We start from the raw sequence: 5,902 nt of genomic DNA, 5'->3' as shown, positions 1-5,902 counted from the left end.
ACTGCAAAATGTAAGTCTCTCCCACTATTTCTGCAAATTACTTACTCTGCATTTTTTTTTCTCAGCATTTGGCTATCCTTGGGGACAACATTTACAAAAAGAAAACATAGATATATTCATTTTAGATTGCAAGTTTTTATATCATGGATAGTTTCTTTTTTCCTTTTATTTAATTTTTTAATATTATTATAATAATTTTAGTGGAAATTATTTATTTGTTTCAATATAATACGTCACAACTTTAAAACGCATTTAACTGGCATTTAGGGTAAATGATAATAATATCTTTTTTTTTTCTTTGAGAGAAAACGTTTTGAAATATCCTAGTTTTACTAACTAGTTTTAATGTGCAAATGTGCGTGTTGCTATTACATTTTTCCTCACGATCTCATAGTTTCGGCTGAAACTATGTTGATGGTTCCATAAGGACTAGTGTTTTGTTTATTTATTTAATTTATTTTTAACATGGCCTCCTTGTTGTTCTTGGACGACATTAAACTATTGACCTAAAGTGAGTTTCACAACTTGCTCGAGCGGTTTAATCGGTCTTGTCCTCCCTGATGACAGAGAAGTCCAGTTATTGGTCGAGACCAAGAGGGCACGTCATCTCCATCAATCAGGGATCTCCTCTGAGGAATGCCCCATGCGCTCTCGTCCAGCCGCCTGACCACGCGTTGCTGGATGCATGAGAGGCCGGGCATGAAGAGCAATCCCGCCCAATGATTATGCAGGGGGAAAGGTGATAATGACATCCTATCAAGAGTTAACGGCCAAAAGCAAGTGCAGCCCGCCGTTAAAAGAGGTCATAAACCTGGACCCGGGCGGCAGGTCTCATCCTGAAGTCTGCAGTCTCCATGATAGTTGGAGGCAGGAGGTGGAAGATGGATTTTATTCTCCGTATTTTAGTATGTGCACCCTTTCGGACAGTCCTCCTCCGCGGCGGGAGTGTGAGGGCTTGCTGACATCGGCCTCCCTCCACTCATCCGGAGTCCCCTGGCGGCGCAGGGCGCAGACGCAGAGCTCTGCAGGACGCGGATATTCAAAGAGCAACGAGGCACGACACTGGTGTTTTGGCCCACATGCAGAGCCACTTGAAAAGCCACTGTGAGATCCCCACAGTGGGATTCTAGGCCAGAACGGACAACTTTGGTCTTTCAGAGAGGAAGAAAACTTTTGAGCAGATGGCAGGAACATGTGCATCAAGGAGTAAACAGCTGAGGGGTACGTTATTTGTTTCTCCGTCGATACTGACCAGTTCAGAAATTGAACTAATAACTAAAGTGGCGCAACTTTTCTGTAAACTTTTTATAACTCACGAGGAAAGAAGTTTATGCAAACTTTTTTTCTCAAAAAAAACAAAAACAAAAAAAAGAACGAGTGGGTGACGCGCTTTGTGCGTCACGCGGAGCACTTTTCGCTTTCACCACTGAAACAAATGCCAGATCAGAATACATACAAATCCGATCAAAACGTTTGAATGGCAGCAGTAACTGTTTCCAACATGGCATATTTGGATATGCACATGAGGGGTCGGTTAGTATTTCCTTAACGGTTCCATGTTGTTCGGCAGTTTCGCTCCACCTCCTGCTGAACTGTACAGAGAGGGAGGGAGAAGTACAGCCAGATGCCTGCATCCAACCCAGAAGGCGATCAATTATTTACCCTTGCCCTTACTAACCAGTACATTTTGAATAATGCAACAGACCAGTGCCTGTCGACGCTCACAGGAAGTTGAGTAAAACTTACTCTTGTGAGCTGGAGTGCTCCCCGACTATTGATTAGTTGTCTGTTTGTAATGAAAGCCCCAAGTGCATTGATTTCAGTTTGCAGCACCTTTACATGTGTCCACCTTTTTAACATAATTGCTGTCACAGATCATCATTCCACTGACGGATGAGTTCTGGGAAGAGAGCCCACAGAAGAACTCATATCCCAGCCTTAAAAATACCTACTGGGAGAAATTCCTACCAATCCTAAATTTTGTGTGATTTCTGGGAGCTTTTATAGATCTTTCTTTTGATTAATGATGTCAATTCACTGACTGGTCACTGTGCATAGATTGGTTTTCATGAATTTGAAGTATGAATTACAAAGTCTTGATGCTTATCCAAAATATGTTTTATTTGACTTCTTTTCACTCTTCCCTGGGATGAAATACTCAAAAATATTAAATCTAAATCTCCAAATGAGTAATCAAAACTAAATGAAAATCTAATTGTTTGATGCATTTACTCACAACTTCGTGAAAAAAGGAAAAAACAAAAACAAACTCAAAACACATTCGAGCTTTTTAAAGTTAAAATGTAGCAAATAATTGTATTTTGGGGATAATCCCTGACTGTTTTATGGTCAGGAAGTTGAAAATGGCAAACGCAGTTGAGGCTGCACTCAGAATTTAACATGCAAGCTGCTCATTTGATCCACATCCATGCACTTGAAAAGGGCATTGACTCCCACCCAACCATGCCGAAATCTACTTCTTCACAGTTTTGTTATGAGATCATCTGCAGAAGTAACTAATCAGTGCTAGCATGTAGCATTTAAAAGAATCATTAGTGAAAGTGGTCTTTCCTCCCCAGATTGGATTGTTTTTGGCACAGAAAAAGCTCTTGCACAGCCTATTCCTCCATGCTGAAAGACCTCCACAGACCTCCTGTAACGTGATCTCCTGGCTGAGTGTACACGCTCCCTGTGCGTCATTCTTCAATTATGCTTTGACAGCACCTGAATTACTGTGGGCTGGATGCCCAGATGACTGCAGCAATGTGTATTGATCTATCCCTTTTCTTCTTCGCTCTCCTTGGCTTGGAAGGCCTTTCCATTGCCTTTGCTGGCTGGCTATTTTTAAGCGTGCAAGTCATTCCTCAAATATTTAGTTTGATTCCTTTATGCCTGCTGGCCAGCATCAATTCTATTATCTTTGCACTCATTAATCAGAACGTGAATGTGATTTGCACTCCTGAAAGTCGGCCCTCTTAATTGCAATGTGTATTGCTCCCTCATATTTGCTGCTTTCTAATTCTCAGGCTTAGTTACCTTCTCATTCGTTTTCTTAAAACACAGATGTTGACATTTATCCTATAACTGACCTTTCCATCTGACGTGCTTTCCCAACTGGCTGGAGGCCCGTTAACCTTCCTCTCAATGAATTGTGGTGGGAAGCAGTGCTCTACACCTGGCTCCATTACCCAACAGCAGCAGCAGGAGCACATTTTCTCAGAGGCAAAGAAACACTGACAACAGCCCACAAAGTCAGAAATAAAAAATAAAGATATAGCTGCGATTCCTGTCATTCATTGCACATAAGTAGCTTGGATGATTCTTTAATGTGTAACCCAGAAACCTCAGAGGACAAAAATGGGGACGTTTGTCATTATGCACTGTTTGAAAAGATTTGTAAACCGTTAAAGTGTCATTGAGACAGAGAGGCCCACAGGCAAATAATTAATGATTCTGATGAATACAGTTAATGGACTGTAAATGCTACAAAGTTGCCAAACATTTTGATGGCTACTTTCAATGTGCAGCACTGTTTGAGTTACAAAAAACAGAGTTAAGATGAACATAAATGTAAGATTGTAAGTTAGATGTATTTTAAGGTGCGGCCAATTTTTTAAAAGTTATTTGTAATGCGTTAAACTTTGCTTTTTTTTTAACTTACATTTTTTTTAACTATTCTAAATAATTCTTTAGTGTGAGAATATGCTAAACTATTTTTTAAAAGACGACGGTAAGTTTGAGTAAAAACAAACTGACTGGGCCAGTACCTCACAATATGCTTCAATTAAGGCCTGTTTAAAAAATTTTTTTTAAAACAATTAAAAAGAAAGTTTGTTATTCTGTGTAATTTCTAGTACATCAAATTGTCAGAAAAGTAACAAAAGCTCAAAATGTTTAGTTTTTTTCTTTTTTAAATTTCACATGTTTTTTCCCGTTTTTTTCCTTTTTTTTTCTTTTTCTTATTTTGCAAATTGAAGTTTTATCTGAGCAATAAATGAACGTCCTTTCCAGTGAGTCATTTAAAGCTCTTGCGCCTCCTTTGTTAACAGCTTCATTTATCTCTATGTCCTCGTTTCTGTTCCCAGCTAAGACAGACGCGGCCGTGGGTTCAGTGATGCTGGTCAGTGCAGACGAGGGGTTGCATCTCTGCGCAGACGGTCACTGCAACGTGAACGTGGCCCCAAGATCCTGCAAGCAGCGGACGGCGCGAGAAAAGAGTCCAACAAGTACTTGAGGGCCAGGCGCATGGAGACCAGCGCCCTCCGACCCACCCAGACGCAGGTGAAAATTTGGTTTCAGAACACATGCATGAAACTGAAGAAGCTGCAGTGGGACGGCTGCGCTTCGGCCGACGGGCCGTGGCTGCGCGCACACGAGGATCCACTGGACAGCTGCCCCTCTGCCGGAGCGACCTCGCCAGTGCACCTGCCCTCCAACTCCTACACGTTAGACAGCAAGGGCGCCAGACTGCAGATGTTTTGATTCGCCTTTGCATCACTCTCACTCAGGCTTTACTTTATTTGTTTACCTCCATGGACGCTGCTCGCGAGAAGCGCAATGGCAGTTTTCTCCATGCAAGAACGGGCGATATCCATTTGTCATCGTCCCCAGCTTCAGGCTGGCGCTCTGATTTGAATATTAAAATCCAAGTCATTCCATTGCGCTCCTATCTACACAATGTAAACGAAGATACAAACTAATTTAATTGACCGTATAAGCTGAAGAAAGCTATCTGTTTATTTTACATGTTTTTCTTTGCTATTTTTTATTAACTGCCTTTGCTTGAATATTTATTCGAAGAAGCACCTCCATTTGCTTAAAAATCTAAAAGTTATTGTTAATTCAGATTTATTTATTATTGCACCACAAACTTATTTGACTATTTTTTAATTATCCTTCATAAGCAGATGCAAATTGCTGCAAGTTCTGATTTCAAGTTTAATTACCCCTCCATCAGCTTAAAAGAAAAAAGATTAAAATATTGTAATTGACTGATAGATTTATTGACAACGTATTGGGAGCAGGATTGATCCGTTGTGGTCCATCTATTTGAGGCACAATCCTGGGAGCTTTTGTCATGATATGTAAGTGCGCGTTAATGGCACGCAAAAACGTCACAATCGGGAATTGCTGCGTCCTTTATTACACGCACAAGAAAATGATTATTTGGCTTGAACACCCATGCGGGAGAAAAGAAAATGAAAGGATGTCTGAGCCGTTTTGCAGATCAACCAATAAAGAATGTGGCCCCAGCAGCTCCAGCAGCTAAACACTGCTCCCCGGTTCACATTTCATATAAAGTAAATGATTGTGAACACGCTCCTTAAACACTTTTCTGTAACTGTGTGTTTCTATCATGTTAATGTCTATTATAACGCCAGGCATATGGCCCATCAGCCACATTAATTCTCTGCAAGGGAACATTTGTGTTTGGCTTTCAATTAGCATATTTTCCATGCATATGATTGTTTCTTTAAAATCATAAAAAGTGGAATGAATAAAGCTGAAAAAAATAGTTTGTTTATTGCTATATATGAACTTTAGGCAAAAATCTGAAATGTTTCTGATGTATCTGCATAGGACAAAAGAGTGGGCTGGAGGGCTGCAAGGCCAAACTAATATATGCAGTTACACCAGAGTTCAACTCTCACCTCCTGACCCTTGTCTTGCCTCGGGACAGCAATGACCCGGTCAGTGGCTCACACAGAGTAAGATATACCATTAATTTGGGTGACCTCCAAGTCTGAACTTTTTCTTTCATTCCTTTTTTTTTTCTGTCGAAGAAAGCGCTCCCATGGCTTTTGTGTGAATCACTGTGTCTAAACAACAATATTTCACCAAGCTGAATAGTAAAGCAACAGGCAATATAAGGCAATATAATCTTTCATATTATAATTTCCAA

The 5,902-nt window shown here is 40.5% G+C and overlaps 1 long non-coding RNA gene across 1 annotated transcript; it reads left to right on the top strand.

The window, feature by feature from the left end:
• Positions 1-661: 661 nt before the first annotated feature.
• Positions 662-5,515, top strand: LOC105354373 (uncharacterized). The gene is made up of 2 exons (XR_909011.4): positions 662-1,221; positions 4,086-5,515. It is a non-coding gene; the product is annotated as an uncharacterized LOC105354373 (long non-coding RNA).
• The last annotated feature ends 387 nt before the right edge of the window (positions 5,516-5,902 follow it).

This window comes from Oryzias latipes, chromosome 7 (genome assembly GCF_053564925.1).
Source record: "Oryzias latipes strain Hd-rR chromosome 7, Olatipes_Hd-rR_3.1".
NCBI lineage: Eukaryota > Metazoa > Chordata > Actinopteri > Beloniformes > Adrianichthyidae > Oryzias > Oryzias latipes.
This window is presented reverse-complemented; position numbering and strand designations above follow the sequence as displayed.